Source organism: Gossypium hirsutum, chromosome A07 (assembly GCF_007990345.1).
Source record: "Gossypium hirsutum isolate 1008001.06 chromosome A07, Gossypium_hirsutum_v2.1, whole genome shotgun sequence".
In the NCBI taxonomy this organism is placed as follows: Eukaryota; Viridiplantae; Streptophyta; class Magnoliopsida; order Malvales; family Malvaceae; genus Gossypium; species Gossypium hirsutum.
This window is the reverse complement of record NC_053430.1, coordinates 30,054,521-30,074,717: the sequence shown is the minus strand read 5'-3', so window position 1 is coordinate 30,074,717 and position 20,197 is coordinate 30,054,521. Positions and strand designations below refer to the sequence as shown.

General features: G+C 35.7%; 1 non-coding gene and 1 pseudogene across 1 annotated transcript; one reads left to right on the top strand and one right to left on the bottom strand.

Annotated features, from left to right (window-relative positions):
• Positions 1 to 1,185: 1,185 nt before the first annotated feature.
• LOC107955828 (protein LEAD-SENSITIVE 1-like) lies at positions 1,186 to 1,721 on the bottom strand (annotated as a pseudogene).
• A 12,410-nt stretch (positions 1,722 to 14,131) lies between these two features.
• LOC121203862 (small nucleolar RNA R71) lies at positions 14,132 to 14,238 on the top strand. Its single transcript, XR_005898797.1, has one exon. It is a non-coding gene; the product is annotated as a small nucleolar RNA R71 (small nucleolar RNA).
• The last annotated feature ends 5,959 nt before the right edge of the window (positions 14,239 to 20,197 follow it).

Below are 20,197 nucleotides of genomic sequence, written 5' to 3'. Positions count from 1 at the left end.
ATGGTATATGAAAAGGATGTTGGTACCAAATAAAGACAACACCTATATGGTTTCAATTTATATTGATCATTTAGGTTGACAATAAGATAATTTGTTAAATGTTGGAAAGTGATGTTATATTTTCTAGTATGCTTTATTATTTAAGATGTTTTGATTCTGTTCACGCCATTGAGCTTTTCAATACTAAGCATACAAATTGTTTATTCTGCGTGCAATTTTCAAAGTGTGTGTGACTTCATTTTGAATCTACTTATTTTTTGTCCTTATTGAATTTGAATATGCACTATCCAAATCTACTTTATTCAAATATCTGAAATCTATTATTGACTTTATTTTTTAAAAATTTTATTATAATTTTTTGAGTTGTTAAATTTAAATAATCATAGTTTAATTAATTCAAAATCGTAATAATTTTGGATAATAAATGGATTTAAATTTTAATAAATGCAAACATTTAACTTGCAATCACTATAGAAGTCTAGGATTCTCATTTTCTGGTGACATAATCCAACCGAATTGACATGGGAATTAGTTAAGATTGAACTCTATACAAGAACATTTGCCCAGATGGTGTAGCAGGGCCTACAAACCAACGTCTCTTCCATGAATGCATATAGGAGCACCGAAACATCGGGGAGATATATGTTTAAATTAAAACTCTGATAATTGTGGACACAAATACGTCCATTTAGTAAACATAAAACTAACATAATAAACATATCATTAGATCGGTTTGAGGAGGACTTCCTAAACGCTCTAATGTTATTCACTTCCTTCTTGTTTCCTAGCAAGCTGTTCTTTACATCTCATGTCATCTCTGTTTCCTTTCACAAAACAACAAATAAACTTGAAAGATTGTGAATTCTTTAATGCATGATAACAAGCAAACACTGTCAATGACTTTCATTCAATCCTTAATTAAAGTTCTTTCGGAATATATTGCTTACACAAATAGAATACAGCCTTACTGAAGATAAGAATATCTATGAGCAGAGAGGAGAGAGTAACAAAAGACAATTACATCACAAATTCAACGTAAGATTTCAAGTAATGCGTTTATTTATGTTAGCAAATGAACTATACACCCAAACTTTCCACGCACAAGGAACTCACATCATGTCACAAAGTTACAAGTTGTCTGCTCAAAGCCTCGTTTTCTTGAGTTGCTTCATCATGATGCTCTGCCTAGCCTAGGCTCATGACCAAGTCCTTAACAGCTACTTTGATCACATCACTTTGAACATCTATGTCAGTTGCATACTGGCTCATATAGTACATCCCAGCTGTAACTGTTGCCATGCCTATAGGGCTTGGCATCAACAACTTTAGTGGAGAAGAAAGAAGAGCAGCTAAAGAGGCCCCAATAACGAAAAAAGCCTGACCGCTTTTTCTAACCCCTTGCTTTTCCATAATTAGAAGACCAGTTTTGCAATACAGTGCAAAGTCTTCACAGTTATTCTGGAATATGTCATAATTTCCAAATCTATTTTAAAGAAGGCATATTGCCCTGTGGATAGCTATTTCAGGAGGGTCAGACATTGCTGTGGTACATGTGCCACCACGCACTTTGGCAAGGAAAACAGATAGGGTCCCCCATACTCAAAGTAGTAGAGCGATTTGTTTTGAAGAAAACAATCCAGGCATAAGAGTACTACCCCACTGTCCGGTTGCCGGAAGCCACAATCGGGAAAAGTTGGACAAGCCGTGTGAAAACAGGGCATACATACTGACTTTCACCACACGGCCGGAGATACGCCCATGTGCCATGGCCGTGGGTAAACTGTAGGGTATATTGACTTGGGTCACACGACCAACCACACGCCCATGTGCCAGCCTGTGTGTTACACATGACCAGTAGACACGTCCGTGTGTCTAAGCCGTGTAACTATCTGACTTGTTTAACTAAGTTACAACAGATACACAGTTGAGACACACGCCCGTGTGCTCAACCGTGTGGGGCCAAATTAGGCTTGATTTAAGCCATGTTTCTCACCCACCTCAAGCATACCTAAACCAACATTTCATACCATTTCAATACGCTTATAGGCAACCAAAGCATGCTATTTCATACACAAATCATGCCATTTAAAATCCATCCATTTCACTGCTCAAATCCATAACCAAAATCATGCCAAAACAATATGCCATAACCTTAACTTCTTTATGCATTTTCTCACCATCTTATTAACTATTTCATGTCCCAAAACATATCAATTCATCATCTTAAAACTAAACCACAACATGCCATTTCTCAATCATGACACATCATTGATAATTAGCCAAATCAATTAACCATCTAGCCAACGCATAAACCGTACTAAACTTACCAAAACACAAAGAAATTAATACATCACAATTCACTTACCAAACTCATAAATTAAGCCAACTTAGATGGCCAAATACACACCAACATGTACTTCATTTACAAGCCAACTCTCATGGCTAAAATCACAACTCAAAACATATCATCTTAATACTAGCCTATACATGCCATATACCATATTTACAAAACATCAAGAGTACCAACAAGTGATTGATAGTGTGACAATGTTCCTGAAGATTCCCGAATCCTAGCTAGCTTCAATTATCTATAAACAGGGAAAGAACACATAAAGTAAGCTTTAAAAGCTCAGTAAGCCATATAAAAATAAAACTATTTCAAGAATCAACATCATTTCCATCAAATAAGCAAATTATGAATAAGCACATATAGATACACAAACTTTTCTCAATGAATACTTATTCAAATTCATATGTAATTCATCAAATACTTCCCTTTTTAATACTCGCATGAATCTCGTACGTACTTGTGTCACTTAATTCAATCCTATATTCTTTCTTGTCTTGACTTAGCCCGTTGAACCCTTTGGCATCGTTAAGGATACTCGAAAATCACATATCGATGCCACTATCCCAGACAGGGTCTTATACGAAATCTTATAACGATACCAATGTCCTAGACATGGTCTTACACGTAATCACAATACAATGCCAATGTCCCAGACATGGTCTTACATGTAATCACATCTCGGTAATTCTAATGTCATGACATTTGTATCCTATACTATTCCTAAAGTTCGTACAGGACTTTCGGATGTCGTAATTTCTTCTATTCTTGCCCATATTTTCTCGTTCAACATTCATAGAAATTCAATGACAAATAAACATTTATAAATCAATTTAAAGGTATTTATTTGCATATGAACTTACCTCGTATATACAATAAACGAATCAGATCGACTACTCGACAACTTTCGATTTCCCCTGATCTAAATCTAATATCTTTTTTTCTTGATCTATATGAATTAAAATTTAACTTATTTATTCATCAAATCATTCAATTCAGTCCACAAATACATATTTGGGCATTTTTACACTTTAGCCTTTAAAATTCCACATTTTTACAATGTAGTCCCTAATTCACAAATGTACAAAATTCATGAAATTTCATTAAACCCAAGCCTAGTTGATTTATACTTGAATCCCTAGAAGCCCAAAACTTTCATTTATTCACATATTTAACCACACATTTTCAACTTTTCACAATTTAATCCTTATTATGTGATGGTCGTAAAATTAACTAAAAATTTGACTAAGGCAAGTGCACCTATCGAACAGTAGTATAGTTGTGGTGAGACTGAAAATATCGTATCCACGGAGACTAAAAGTACTAGTAATTACTATCTTTTTATTATCTAGCCTAAGAATGGAAGGGATGTTTTAAAACTAAAATTAACTATCTAACTAACTAAGGTTACGATAGAGATTAAAATTGGAAATACTTTTTAGAAAACCGATGGAGAAGACAATACCCAAGGAAGAATCCACCTAGACTTCACTTATTACCTTTGAGTTAGACGATTTATTCACTTGACTTAAACCGTAGAAATCCCTGATTTATGTTAATATCTCTCTCGAGACTAAAAACAACTGACTCTAGGTTGATTAATTGAAATCTCTTTCTAATTAAAACCCCTATTGCCGCATTAACTCGATCTATGGATTCCCTTATTAGATTTGACTCTAATCTGGTAAATTTATGTCGTCTTATCTCTAGGATTGCATGCAACTCCGCTTAATTATAAATGATCTACTCTTAAACAGGAACTTTTGCTCCACTGAATAAGCATATCAAAAACCTGAATTAATATCCTAGAATATTAAAGCAGGGGTTAAATTCACAATTAAAAATAAGAACAAGTATTTATCATATAACTCAAATAATAATAAGATCCGTCTTAGGTTTTATCTCCCTTAGGTATTTAGGGAGTTTAGTTCATAATAATAATGGAAAACATATCAGAGTTTGGAGAATAAAAAAGCATAAAGAAACCCAAAGAACTTCTAGGAAATTAGATGGAAATCTTCAGTCTTGATGTAGATTCTGCCTCTAAGGTGATTCTGATGGTTGTCCTTGAGTATTTTCTACCTTCAACTCTGCGTGTCCCCTTTAATCCTCTTCTAGGGTCTTTAAATAGACTTTGGAATGCCCAAATTAGCCTAAAATTGGTCTTCCTGAGTAGAATTAGACTTAGGCTCGACAGGGACACGACCGTGTGCCATGCCCGCGTGAAGGTGCTCAGGCCGTGTATAATTCTGACTTGGTTTTGTGTCGACACAGCCATGACACACGGACGTGTGGTCTACCCGTGTGTCATACACTGGCGTGCGGATCACCTGTGTGGAAGTGCCTAGGCTGTGTGCCTTGCTGAATTAGGCACATTTTGTCTGTTTTTGGTCCGTTTCTTGTTCATTTCGCCTTCTAATGCTTGTCTAAGTATAAAACATGAATTTAAAGGATTAGGAGCATCGAATTCAATGAAACCAAGGAAAAATCATTCATAAATATGCCAAGCATGGGGTAAAAATATGTATATATTGTGGTTTATCAAATATCCCTACACTTAAGCATTTATTTATCCTCAAGCAAAATCCTCAACTCACAATTAAAATAAATTCTTCTCAACTTATAATTCTCATCAATAATGTTCGAAATAATTCACAAGTAATCATACATTAAGAGCTTAAAAGAACATTAAAGTTTCAAACAATTCAAATTAAATATTTCAATCATGAAATCGTAGGTATCCCCCTTTATCTAAGTAATTACCTTTAATTCCAAATCGACAAGGGTTGACATCCTCACTAAAGATTCACTCAAATCACTCTAAGTGTTTAAGGCTCAATAATTAACATTCAATAGTCAAACATGAAAAGTTATTACCATAGGCTTGCATGAAAATCAAATCTCCACCACTATAATGAGATGATACACAAATCAAAAGGTCTTTAACCGGGTTGTAATAGGGCTTGGGTTAAAGATGTGGATAAAGGCTGAAAAAGAGGGTTAGAATCGAGATTAATTTAATAGGTTACCAGACTTAGAAAAAAATAAAGCTAATCACTGAATTACAGACAAGTGCCAGAATTAACACTAACCAAAACTAATAAAGTGAGCTTTTCTCTCAATATAATGACTTACTTATCCAAGCTCTTTAGAACAATATGTAATTGAATGAATATAAATATACGGTTTTTTTTAAAATAATAATAGAAACAAGTACTTAAATGGAAAGTACACAATAAGAAATAATTCAACAACTGGGATGAACGAACATAGTTAGGTAACTAGTCAAATCAAATCTCGATAAAAAGGAGTCAATGAAAAGGGAGAAATTCTTAACAAATCAAAAAGGGTTAAGTCGCGGGTTAATATTAAGGGGAAAATCAAGAAACAATAGTTAAGGCTCGAAGGGGTTTACTAGGGGTCAATTATGTAGGTAGGCTTTTTTATGGGGTAAATGGGTTAAAACCTAAGTGTCTTTATCATTTTAGAATATCAAATAAAAGGTGTGGTCTCGACATGTATAATTGATGCAAGTTCTAGAATAACAAATCAATGTTGACACACTCATAACTAATAAAATTAGTGAGCAAGAAAGATATATGCTCTAAAAGGTCAAAATCTTATGAAAATTATGGGTATTTGATGCCAATCCTGTAAATTCAAAACTTCAAGATAATTCCTCAATTCAGGGAAACAACCTAACAAGTTTAATTCCCAAAAGTCAACTTATCATGCTTGATCCCTTAATGTCTTAAAGTTTAAACAATCAATGCACGGTTACCTATGATTTAATTCAAATCATATCAATCAAAATCATAAATCAATCCGAATTCACTCTAATAATGATAAGAGAAAATTATTTGAGAACGAGATAAAAATTCATGAATTTTCTGATAATCATATAAATAACCTCCCCACACTTAAGATGTACATTGTCCTTAATGTACAAAGATAGATAATAGTAATATAATCATAATATCAGAAGAGAGAAGAGACTGAGAGAAGCGAAACTGCCCTGAATTTTTTGATATAATCCTTGAAAGAGCGGAAACGAGTTTAGAGACCTTGAAAGTGATGTGTATGTGACATGTAGACAGAGGTGAAGGTGGTGGTAGAGGTTGGGTTCCATAATCACAGTTCCCAGCGAAGAGGTTATCGTGGTGGTCAGTGTCATGGTGGCTATAGTCATGGTGGCTATGGTCGTGGTCGAGCAGCACATGGCAGTCGTGGAAGATTGTTTGTTTATTTCTGAGTAGCACTCATCGATTGAACCTTGTAAAACTGCGATGCCATCTGTAATGTTTAGGAGATTTAAATCGATAGGGATATTATGGTTGGTAATGATAAAATAACTAGATAAAAGGAAATTCAAATTATACTAATAAAGGTCTTTTAAGAAAATGATAAATAAAGACAAAAAGAAATGCAAAAAGAAAAAAAAAGAAAAAGAAAAAGAAATCGAAAAATAAATGAACTCAAAAGTCCTTATCGACAGCTGGATCCTGAGGTGGTGGTGCTGAAGGCGATATGTGAAAATGTTGGCAAATTTGTTGTAGAGTTGCCTTGATGCTGTCGAATCTCTGAGTGCAATGTTGCTCAAAGCGATGAAGGTGGTCAAAGATGTTAAACAGTAAAGCTGCCGCATGAACTGGTCGGTAACTCGGTGGTGGCTGGGAAGGTGGGTCCTCTTGAAATACAGGGATATTATCAGAAATATCCTCGACGTCATCCTCATCGGTAGCTCATGCAAGTCGATACTGAGGAGGATCAAACCCACGACGACGCTCAATCGTTCGCATATGGAGCATACTTTGGATGCCCTGTGGGGATATCTGGCCAATGAGAGTGAGCGATCAAGACTGGGCCACTGTATTCAAGAGCCCAAAATATCGCGCTAGACGGGTCACATATAGGTCTATGTTGATGACTCCCTTTCGGTGTCGTTCTGTCTGATGGCGAAAGGCAAGGGCGACGAAGTATGCTAGATCAAAAATATGCCCCTGCCTTATGCATCATGAGTGTTGACGATGCCAATGCTCTCTCGCCTCCCCGTTAATGTGTGTGCCGAAAGGGCATGGAGATAGCGCAGAGTTGGAGCTAAAGCTGATACCTTTGAACGACTAGGATCATAAATGTCTGTAGTAGGTATGAGGTCTATCCAAAATGATGAAGGTGAACGATGGCTGTGGCGGTGAAGGTGGGGAAAATTGTCGACCCCCATGAATTCATCTGTATAGAGTCCCAAGTCAGCTCCAAATTCTAGAACACTCAGCTACCGTACTAGACCACCAATGTAGAATTGGACTATTCCTGGGTTGCCATGCTCCGCCATTACTATCTGTAACTAGAAGGTCGAGCCAAGCTCTAAGGTGAACTCCAAATACGCTGGCTCGATGATATCAAAGAGGCGGTCCCACGGAGTGGTGACAAGGAGGGCCCGAACTGAATCAGCTAGGTGGACCTGCTCTAGTGCGGCCCAATCGACGCAACGCCTCACACCAAGGGGTTGGCCATGTAGGATCTGAAATAATTCCTCATAGGTCCCTAGTGGAAATTGGAGGAATGGATGTCGTATCTCGATGGTGGGATCCAAGGAAGATATCGCTCATTTTCACTTTTTCGAGGTAGGAACGGCAGCTTTCTTGCCTTTTGGGTTCGTCATGATGTCTGCAAACAAAAACACATGACTCGAGTTAACATAGAAACCAAGCGAGTAAGAACAAACATCTAAATGCAACATAATCAGGCAAACGAGAGAAGTAAAATCGTAATGACTAGTGGAGAACTGACTATGGAGTACTAAATATGTATAAGCATGATATGAATTAACTCAATCAAAGCAAATGACCCGAAAAAGAAAAAAAACTATGCAGCATATAGCAAATGTTCAAAACGTTCTTAAGTAGCAAATCAATAAAAATTGAAACTAAGCAAGAATCACAAATGACAGTAAAGTATTAGTAGATAAAAATGATATAGAATAGTGATAAAGAAATATAGGTAATAATAGTAAAAAAATTAAATAAAATAAATGAGTAAAATAGTATAAAAAGGTTAGAAGTGCAAGGGAGGAAATCGGGAGTGGTAGGGTCGGTGAAGTCATGCGGTGGCGCGTGGTGGTCGGAGGGGGAGGGAAAAAAGAAGGGAGAAAGAAAAATGGAAAAAAAGGATGGGGGTAAAAATAGAGAAGTAGTGGGAAAAAGAAGGTAAAAGAGAAAAAGGAAAGAAAAGTGAAGAAAATGAAGGAGAAAGAGGGTGGCTGGTTCGAGAAGATGATGAATAGTGAAGGGAAATGAGAAGAAATTAGGGTTAGGGAGAAATAAAAAAGGGGCACGGTCGTGTAGGCCCTGTTTTAAGCCACATGGCTGTGGCCTACGCCCGTGTGGTATGCTTCCAGCCCGTGTTTTTTGTGAACCCGCAGTCAATGCCGCACACGGTCCCTTAGACACGCCCGTGTCCTCAGGCCGTGTGGTGTGTACGGCCACGTCACACGATCGTTTGTATATTCGTTCGCATCTCCCATGCCCGTGTTCGGTATACCACGCCTGCTTATCAACTGATGATTTCAGTCAGTATTGCACATGGCCCGTGGACACACCCATGTGTCTAGGCCGTGTGGCCCACACGGCCATGTGGTGCACCCTTCGTTTGGCCCAGGCCTGTGGTAAGTCCAACACACCCGTGTCAATTAATTAGAATTGCACACGGCCTTCAAGCACGGACGTGGCATCAAATCGTGTTCTATTCTGACTTTGTTGAACGTTTCAATCTTTGGGCAAGTTTTCATACGACCTCGGGCACGCCCGTGTTAAAGGCCGTGTGGCTCTCATAGCAGCCTCGCACGACCGTGACATTTTATAACAGCCCGTGTGTCATCTTGTATTGGGAAAAATGTTTGTCCTATTTTAGCACGGCCATAACCACGCCCATGTTTCCTACCCGTGGGGATTCCACGGCCTAAAGCATACCCGTGTGCTAGGCCGTGTGTGCCAAGAAAACCTGCAATTAGTTTGTAAAACAAAAGGAAAAATAAACTAAGTTATTTAGTGGAGTTAGTGCTCGGGTTGCCTCCCGAGAAGCGGTTATTTAAAGTCTAAGCTCGACTTTACCTTGTAGGAATGTTAGGCGGGTTCGCGGAGCCTAGCTCCTCTCCATTGTCTTTAAAATCCTCACCATTATAAAGTTTAAGACGATGTCCATTTACCTTAAAAGTGCATTGGGTTGGGTGACTTACCTCTACCGTGCCATATGGAAAGACATTTTGGACTACAAAAGGACCTAACCATCGTGATTTAAGCTTTCTAGGGAACAATTTGAACCTTGAGTTGTATAACAGGACAAGATCTCCAACTTCAAATTGCTTGTGCTGCTTTAGACGAGTATCATGGCGACGATTCGTTGCTTCCTTGTATAATCGTGAGTCCTCATAGACATTAGCTTGCCATTATTCTAACTCGTTCAGTTGCATCAATCTCTTTTCACCTGCGAGTTTGAGATCAAAGTTCAGAAATTTTATAGCCCAGAATGCTTTGTGTTCTAGTTCAAACGGTAAATGACAACTTTTCCCATAAACAAGTCTATAAGGAGACGTTCCTATGGGGGGTTTTAAAAGCGGTTCTATAGGCCCATAAGGCATCATCTAGTTTCTTTGCCCAATCCTTCCTATTTGACTCTACAGTCTTTTCTAAGATGCGTTTAAGTTCTCGGTTCGCGACTTCGACTTGTCCACTAGTTTGAGGATGGTAAGGGGTAGCTATTTTATGGTAAACTCCATATTTCTTAAGGGTTTTTATCAAATTGAGCATTGCAAAAATGAGTGCCCCTATCACTGATAATTGCTCTAGGTGCTCCAAATCGAGAGAAAAGTTTTCACTACTACTTTAGCATCATTAGTAGGTAAGGCTTGGACTTCCACCTATTTAGACATATAATCAATGCCTACTAATATGTATTTATTCCCAAATAAGCTAGGGAATGGATCCATGAAATCAATACCCCATATATCAAATATTTCATATGAAAGCATGTACGTTTGAGGCATTTCGTCATGTTTAGAGATATTACTTGTTCGTTGGCATTTATCACAAGAAGTAACATACCTATTGGTGTCTTTGAATAGTGTGGGCCAATAAAAACCTGATTCGAGCATTTTATGTACAGTCCTAGTCCCACTGTGATGTTTTCAAGTCGGTCCTGAGTGGCAATGTTATAATATCTTCATTTCTTCTGACTTCGTGACGCATCTTCTAATAACTTGATCTGCACATATACGAAATAGAAAATGATCTTCCCAAAAATAGTTTTTCACATCAGTGAAGAATCGTTTCTTTTGCTGATGTGTCAACCCTTTTGGTGTAACGTTAGCAGCTAAACAATTTGCGATGTCTGCAAACAAAGGTACCTTCGAGTCAGATATTGCGAAGAGTTGTTCTTCAAGGAATGTGCCATTTATCTCGTGCTCATCAAATCCCTTGATATGTGGGTTTTCTAATCTGGATAGATGATTTGCTACAAAATTTTCTGCTCCCTTCTTATCTTGAATTTCTAGATCAAATTTCTACAACAACAAAATCTATCTTATTAGTTGAGGTTTTGCATCTGTTTTAGTAAGCAGGTATCAAATTGCTGAATGGTCAGTGTAAACGAAAACTTTAGATAATATTAAATATGGTATAAATTTTTCGAATGTAAAAACCACAGCCAACAATTCCTTCTCAATCATCGTGTAATTTTCTTGCACAGCTGTCAAAGTTTTGCTAGCATAATAGATCATTTGAAAGTGCTTGTCTCTTCGTTGTCCAAGAACTGTACCTACTGCAAAATCACTCGCATCACACATTAGTTCAAAGTGTAAATTCCAATCAAATGCAACTACAATTGGGGCATTAATTAATTTATCCTTAAGAGTGTTAAATGCTTCTAAGCATTCTTGACTAAAATTGAAAGGTATATCTTTTTCTAGTAAATTAGTTAAAGGCTTGGCTATTTTAGAAAAATCTTTAATGAATCTTCTATAAAATCCTGCATGTCCTAAAAAGCTTCTAATAGCCTTAACTGAACTAGGGGGAGGTAGTTTCTCAATAGTTTCGATTTTCGCTTTATCAACCTCGATCCCTTTACTAGAAATTTTGTGTCCTAATACAATCCCTTCACGAACCATGAAATGACATTTTTCCCAATTTAGCACAAGATTCGTTTCCTCACATCTCATTAGAACTCGTTTTAAATATTTAAGGCAAAGATGGAAAGAGTTACTGAATACCGAGAAGTCATCCGTAAATACCTCCATAATGTCTTCCACGAGTTCATCAAAAATTGCCAACATGCATCACTGAAAGCATCAGGAGCATTACATAAACCAAAAGACATTCGTTAATAAGCAAACGTACAGTATGGACATGGAAATGTCATTTTATCTTGGTCCTTAAGAGCTATTGGGATTTGGAAGTAACTAGAGAGTCCATCTAGGAAGCAATAATACATATGCCCAGATAATTTTTCCAACATCTGATCAATGAATGGTAGGGGAAAGTGATCTTTTCTTGTGGCATCGTTCAATTTCCTATTGTCAATGCAAACTCTCCATCCCGTAACTGTTCGCGTTGGAATTAATTCGTTCTTCTCATTGGCTATAACAGTCATGCCTCCTTTCTTAAGAACAACCTACACAGGACTTACCCAAGAGCTGTCAGAAATAGGATAAATAATTCCAGCATCTAGGAGTTTAATTACCTCTGCTTTCACAACTTCTTTCATATTAGGATTCAGTCATTTTTGAGTTTGCACACAAGGTTTATATTCATCGTCCATTAAAATTTTATGTGTGCAAAAAAAAAGGACTGATCTCTCTTATGTTAGAAATTTTCCAAGTTATGGCTCTTTTGTGCTCCTTCAACACTTGAAGTAACTCGTCATTTTCGGTTGGCTATAAATTTGAAGCAATAATCACTGGTAATGTGGAATTATTTCCAAGAAATGCATATTTTAAGTGATTTGGTAGTTGTTTTAATTCCAATTTAAGAGGTTCTTCAACAGAGAGTTTTAACTTTAATTCATTGTTTACCTCAATATCTTCATAGCTCTTATGTCTCAATGAGGGCTCATTAGCATTTAGTTCAGTTTTTATCTTACCTATCGCAGAATCATCTTCATTTACCTCCTTTCATTGGGCAAGACACAGTTCCAACACGTCCTTATGCACGATTTCCTGTAAAGAATCTTGAGTAGCATGATCAATAGTCAATAAAATAACATGAATCATCATGTTCCCTAGAAAATCTCATGGCATCATATATTTTAAAAATAATCTCTTCGTCACCTACCCTAAGCACAAGTTTACCATCACCCACATCAATAACAGCCCGAGCAGTGGCTAAAAATAGGCAACCTAAAATTAAAGGCACCTCAACATCCTCATTCATGTCAACCACAACAAAATCAACAGGGAATATAAATTTATCTACTTTTACAAGCACATCCTCTATAATACCTCTAGGATATTTAATAGATCTATCAACTAGTTGAATACTCATCTTAGTGGATTTTGGTTCCCCAAGACCAAGTTGCTTAAACATTTTGTAAGGCATCAGATTAATACTCGCCCCTAGATCAGCCAGTGCCTTTTCAACATTTAAACTACCAATTAAGCAGGGAATAGTAAAAATTCTCGGATCCTTCAGTTTAGTTGGTAGTTTATTCTAGAGTATGTCCGAGCATTCCTCGTTTAGTTCTACTGTAGACAATTCTTCAAACTTCCTTTTGTTTGTCAAAAGTTCCTTAAAAATTTTTGCATATGTAGGCATCTGCGAGATAGCTTCAACAAAGGGTAAGTTAATATGTAACTGTTTAAAGAGTTCAAGAAATTTATCGAATTGTGTATCCATGCAGTTTTTCTTCAACTTTGCTAGATATGGGATTGGTGGTCTATACTCATTTGGTACTGAATTTTTACTGTTGTCGGGTTTTACCTCCTCTCATTCGTTTCTGTCAGCTTCTTGTAGTGGCTTCTTTTTAGATTCAGCTAACACTTTCCCACTCCTTAGTGTAACTGCTTTCACATGCTCTTTTAGATTGGGTTCGGTGTTACTAGGTAGACTCCCTAGTGGTCTTTTTGGAATTATCTTAGCCAGTTGTCTAATTTGATTCTCGAGTCCTTAAATTGATGCTTGCTGATTTTTAAGTGCAGTTTCAGTATTCTGAAAATGGGTTTTCGCTACTGAAATAAACTTTGTCATCATCTCCTAAAGGTTCGGCTTTTTCTCTTGCTGGTAAGGTTGTTGTTGGAAACCTAGAGGGGGTGGTGGTCGTTGATTTCCTTGGCCTCCCCATGAGAAATTTGGGTGGTTCCTCCAACCTACATTGTAAGTGTTACTATAAGGATTATTTTGAGGTCGAGGATTATTACCCATATAGTTCAATTGCTTGTTCTCCATGTTGGGGTCATAGGGTGGATATTCTGAATTGATTAATCCACCTCCACTTGCGTCGTACTGCATTACTGGATGTACCTGCGTAGAACCAAGTAAACCATCAATTTTTCTATTCAAAAGTTCTACCTGATTGGAAAGCATAGCAACCGAATCGACGTTAAAAACGTCTGCTGCTTTTGTCGGCTTTGTCCTCATGACTTGCCACTGATAATTAATCAATGACATCTCTTCTATGAACTTATAAGCCTCTTCAGGTGTTTTGTTATTGATAGTTCCACCACCAGCTGTGTCAATCATTTGTCTAGTCGAGGGATTTAACCCGTTGTGGAAAGTTTGAACTTGTAGCCAAAGGGGTAATCCATTGTGAGGAAACCTTCTCAATAGATCTTTGTATCTCTCCCATGCATCATAAAGTGTTTCTCAATCCATTTGCACAAAAAAAAGAGATATCATTCCGTAATTTAGTCGTTTTAGTCGCCGAAAAATATTTAAGCCAAAATTTTCCGGCCATTTGTTTCCAAGTGGTGATTGACCCTCGAGGTAACGAGTTCAACCACTATTTAGCTTTATTCCTTAATGAAAAGGGAAACAACCAAAGGCGAATGGCATCTTCAGAAACGCCATTGATCTTAAAGGTGTCGCAGAATTCCAGAAAATTTGCTAAATGAGTGTTTGGATCCTCGTCCTGCAAACCATCAAACTGAACACACTGTTGTATCATTTGGATCGTGTTAGGTTTCAGTTCAAAATTATTTGCAGCAATAGCAGGTCTAACTATACTCGATTCAATTCCTGTTAAAGTAGGTTTAGCATAATCATACATAGTACGAGGAGCGGGATTTTAATCTACTGGATTTGCAGCAACCACAGGAGGTAGCGGATTATTCTGATTATCAGCCATCTCCTCAGTCGTAGTATGAATATCATTCTCTCACCCTTCCTCTATGTATTGTAGGCTTCGCATTATTTCTATTCGGTTTCTGCGAGTTGTGTTCTCAATTTCACTGTCAAAAAGTAGAGGTCCTGACGGGTTTCTTCTAGTCATAAACTATAAAAACCTACTAAATGTAAAGAAAAAAAATTAGTAATTAAAAAAAAAACAAACTTAAATTGCAATAATTAAAAATGGATAAAGTAATAAAAATTAAGCGTTCCTAATATCTTAGTCCCCGGCAACGGCACCAAAAACTTGATGGTCGTAAAACTAACTAAAAATTCTACTAAGGCCAGCGCACCTATCAAACAGTAGTATAATTGTGGTAAGACCAGAATATCGTATCCACGAGGACTAAAAGTACTAGTAATTACTATCTTTTTATTATCTAGCCTAAGAATGGAAGGGATGTTTTAAAACTAAAATTAACTATCTAGCTAACTAAGGTTACGACAGAGATTAAAGTTGGAAATACTTTTTAGAAAACCGATGGAGAATACAACACCCAAGGAAGAATCCACCTAGACTTCACTTATTACCTTTGAGTTAGACGATTTATTCACTTAAATTAAACCGTAGAAATCCCTAATTTATGTTAATATCTCTCTCGAGACTAAAAACAACTGACTCTAGGTTGATTAATTGAAATCTCTTTCTAATTAAAACCCCTATTGTCGTATTAACTCGATCTATGGATTCCCTTATTAGATTTGACTCTAATCTAGTAGATTTATGTCGTCTTATCTCTAGGATTGCATGTAACTCCACTTAATTATGAATGATCTACTCTTAAATAGGGACTTTTGCTCCACTGAATAAGCACATCAAAAACCTGAATTGATATCCTAGAATATTAAAGCAAGGGTTAAATTCACAATTAAAAATAAGAACAAGTATTTATCATATAACTCAAATAATAATAAGATTCATCTTAGGTTTTATCTCCCTTAGGTATTTAGGGAGTTTAGTTCATAATAATAATGGAAAACATCTTAAAGTTTGGAAAACAACAAAGCATAAAGAAACTTAAAGAACTTCTAGGAAATTGGATGGAAATCTTCAGTCTTGATGTAGATCTTGCCTCTGAGGTGATTCTGATGGTTGTCCTTGAGTATTTTCTACCTTCAACTCTGTGTGTCCCTTTTAATCCTCTTCTAGGGTCTTTAAATAGACTTTGGAATGCCTAAATTAGCCTAAAATTAGCCTTTCTGAGTAGAATTAGACTTAGGCTCGACAGGGACACGGCCGTGTGCCACGCCCGTGTGAAGGTGCTCAGGCCATGTGTAATTCTGACTTGATTTTGTGTCGACACGGCCCTAACACATGGGCATGTGGTCTACCCGTGTGTCACACACGGGCGTGTGGATCACCCGCGTGGAAGTGCCTAGGCCGTGTGCCATGCTGAATTAGGCCCATTTTGTCTGTTTTTGGCTCGTTTCTTGCTCTTTTCACCTTCCAATGCTTGCCTAAGTATAAAACATGAATTTAAAGGATTAGGAGCATCGGATTCAATGAAACCAAGGAAAAATCATCCATAAATATGCTAAGAATGGGGTAAAAACATGTATATATTACGGTTTATCATTATGTATTTTTACTCAAATTAACTTTGTAAAATATGTATATCTATCATCAAATACTTATTTCCTAACATCAAACATTTAAAAGCTCAATAATTCATCAATGGCACTTCACAAAATCATCATAAATTCCAAAAATTAAGGTATGGGTTAGCTAGTACTCAAAGCAATGATCACAAAAATATAGAAATTATTAAAAACTGAGCTAAAACCGTACCTTAATCAAGCTTGTAATTTCTGAATGCATGAGAACTCAAAAACCTATTTCTTTTTCTGATTTTCAGTTGTAATTTGGAGATGATGACATAATTTTTAACTTTTGTTTTATTAATTTATAACTTGTTTAGCTAATTATCAAAATACTTTTATTTAATAACATTTATAAGCATATAATGGATGGCTATTCATGTCAAATTCCACTATCCAAGGTCTAATTTCATAATAAGGACTTCCACCTTTTAATTTCATAGCAATCAAGCACTTTTAACATATAGCAGGCTACTTTTGCATTTTTCTCGATTTAGTCCTTTTATCAAATTAACCATCCAATCGATAAAATTAAAACACAAAATTTTCATACATACCTAATCACATGCCATAGAAACTAAAAATAATATTAAAATATTTTTCTGACCTCGAATTTGTGGTTCCAAAACTATTGTTCCTATTTAGCCAAAATCGGGCTGTTACATGTCCTACGACTTAGGATGTAATGCTCATACATCTCAGCGTAGCTCATCCATTTCATTTTTTTATTCTTTCACTTGTGCGCTCGGGGCTTCATCTTGTGTATTCACGTTATCCTGAGAACCAGAGTTGTCTATGTGTATTCTTGTTCTAATGAAAGGTTGAAGGGGAAAGTTTCGTTTGGGTGAGTCATTTGCTTCAAATGTTGAAGAAAACTTAGTCAAACTGGGAGGAATCTGATGATTAGAAGTAAGTTCCATGCTCACCGCACCAATTGTTGAGTAATATTTCTCTTATATCTTATTGATATGAATTTGGGGTGTTTAGACATGCAGTTATAAGCACTATTACAGCTCATAACAGGGCCTCACAACTTTTTTTTTATTCTATTGCCTTCGATACCAATATTTTCTATCCTTAGTATTGAATTTCTCTGTGAACTCCAGGTCTATTGGGCACATGTCTATGGAGCACGCGGTCCTTTCTAATTTTGGGATTTGTGCTCTAGGTGCACTTCGTACTTATTGGACACGTGTCTGGATGGCTTGCAAAGTATATGGCCTTTTCAGTTAGTCCTTTGGGCATATTCAAAGTGAAACTGTAATTGTCCCTATGTTCCTATGAGCTAGGTTTGTAACCTTGCCTTGCAAGTTGGATCTGCGGGTTGTTCCTACAACCTTGCCTTGTGGGCTCTCGCAAGGTTCTCGCAGACTAGGTCTATAGCCTTGCCTTACAAGCTGGTATGTCTCGCCTTGTGAGCTGGTATACCTTGTTTTCCAGTCGCGGTCGGGTCATGGGTCAGAAGATCGGATCCTTCCTAGGACTCGGGTCTCTGGTTACTGACATATGACATTATTATTTTAATTTAATTGCCTTTTTACCCTTTAAACTTAACAAAAATTTCCTATCATGCCAAACCAAACTGTCCACTACCCAAACTTATAGTATAATTACCATTTAAAACCCTCAAATCATGCTTTTATATTCATTTAACACAAATACACTTATAGTAATTAAATTTTTCTACTTTTACGATTTAGTCCTTTTTACTTAATTAACTATCCAAACGTCAAAATTACTTAACCAAATTTTAATATGATATTTAAATAATTTTGTAAATATTAAATATTGAATATTTACTTATTCACATGTCAGAATTGTGGTCCTGAAACCATTGTTTTCGACACCAATGAAAATGGGTTATTACAATTCCATCTGCGAACCAGTTTTAAAAAGATTCCGTGAGGGAGATATGTAAGCATGGTGCTAAAGAATTTCTAGTGGATAAGGGTGATGACCCTGCCACAGCAGAACAATGGTTATCTTACATAGGAAGGGTGATTGCAGAGGTGAAATGTACGTCGACGGATAGTCTGTTATGCGTTATTTCTTTATTGGAAGGAAAGGCATATCAATGGTGCGAAACATTAGTAAGTGTGACCCTGAAAGAACAAATAAATTGAGAGTTCTTTTTTAATAAAATTCAGAGAGAAATATGTGAATCTGATGTATGTAGAACAAATGAAGAAAGAATTTTTATATCTTAGACAATGATGAATGCTAGTGATGGAATACGAACAAGAGTTTGTCAGGCTTATTTAAAATCATTTAATTAGTTTATACTTTATGTTCTTTTCCAAACACTCTTTATTTTCTTTAAAGATTCATTCTACAATTTTAGGTGAATATTTAATTGATTTGTTTTTCCTTGTTTCTTATTTTCCTACTGGTTAACAGAAGTGCTTGTTGAATCTTGGGAGATATATAAATCCATGAAATATCCTTAAGAACAATGATATTCATGCCTCAAACAACAATTTTAATTTTCTAAATCCTCAATATCTAATAGAATATAATTATTCAATGCCATTATGAGTTTTCAGTTGGAGTTGCTATATGATGGAAGGATATAATTCCCTTGACATTGCTTAGTTACACTTCTAATCATATCGATAAGAAGGTTGACAATAGAGTGGATTGCCTATCTTAGACGTTAAATTGGGCTTTGTATTGTAATCTTCATTCTAATACTTGTTTGCCTTGGGTTAGTCTAATTTGACATTACTTAAAAAAAGAAAATGCCATGTGGGTAACATTAAAGCATTGTTCCATCTTGCCCCTAATCATGTCATTCTCAATGGAATCTTAAGGAGAGGCTCTAGAAATCATGATATCATCAGCTTAAGGAGAGGCTCTAGAAATCATGATATCATCAGCTTTTGGACAAGGAAGTTTCTTGGAATGTTTTGGTCTCCAACTAAAACAAAACGTTGTTTCTTAACTTTAAAAAGAAAAAAAAAACAACCTTTTTCAGATCAACAATTTACTTTACTTGTCCCATATTCTCAGTGGAGTTTTGGTTAGAGTGGTTCACTCTTTAGCTTCTTCTCTTTCTTAATTATTTCTCTAATCCTATTCATATTACTTTCTAATCTTTCCCGCTAAAATCTTGGAAGAATAGTTTGTTTCTTTTATTGCATGCTTTTCCACCAAGAATAGTTGAAAAAAAAGGCAAACTTATTTACATAAATGCTAAAATATTTGTATCTACCATATTTTAATTCATTTAGATTGAATTTTCTTTTTAGATCATATATTGATTGAAATTAAATAAACAACATTGTGACTAATGAATATCTTTTTTGAAAATTGAAATTCTGGTAAAATCTTAAACGTGATTCACTGCCTCATTGTCATAAAATATATTATTTTATAAATACTACCCAAACTGTTGCGACAACTTCCATATTTAAAATTCTTAAAAAGAAAAAAAAGGTGATAGTGATTTAATTATAAAAAGTTTCTATTTTAAGCATCCAAGATAAAAAATTTATGATGTAAGTGATATAATTCGATTATTTTAGTCACTTTCATTAAAACCATAAACGACAAATTGAAGTGACAATTAAGAGGAGGGAGATTTTTATTTTATTTAATATTAATATAAAATTTAAATTTATTATTATATTTTTTGAAAATATTTATTTATTTATTTATCTTTCTTTGATTTTTTTTAAATTAAGATTAAATTGTAAAATTTGAGTGTTAATATTTTAAGATTATGATTAAATTGATATAATATATAAAAGTTTATTGGTTACATTTATTATTATACTGATTTTTTTTATTTACCACGTCAACTTACCGTTTGTAATTTTGACGAGAGTTACTAAAATAACTGAATTATTTAAAGTAAATATTTAAATTGTAAACTTTCTAT